General features: G+C 41.7%; 1 protein-coding gene across 1 annotated transcript in view; it reads right to left on the reverse strand.

Moving 5' to 3' along the window:
• Window positions 1-216, reverse strand: part of mmp13b (matrix metallopeptidase 13b) — a 4,920-nt gene that overhangs the window by 3,737 nt on the left and 967 nt on the right. The window lies entirely within an intron of this gene.

The raw sequence follows: 216 nt of genomic DNA on the forward strand, positions 1-216 counted from the left end.
CACATCCCGAAACTTACCCTGCACATCCCGAAACTTACCCTGCACATCCCAAAACTTATCCTGCACATCCCAAAACTTACACCGCACATCCCAAAACTTATTCCACACATCCTAAAACTTACACCGCACATCCTAAAACTTACACCTCAACATCCTAAAACTTACACCTCACATCCTAAAAATTACAATGCACATCTTAAAACTTACACCGCACAT

Source organism: Nematolebias whitei, chromosome 6 (genome assembly GCF_014905685.2).
Source record: "Nematolebias whitei isolate Nwh7 chromosome 6, NemWhi1, whole genome shotgun sequence".
NCBI classification, from domain to species: domain Eukaryota; kingdom Metazoa; phylum Chordata; class Actinopteri; order Cyprinodontiformes; family Rivulidae; genus Nematolebias; species Nematolebias whitei.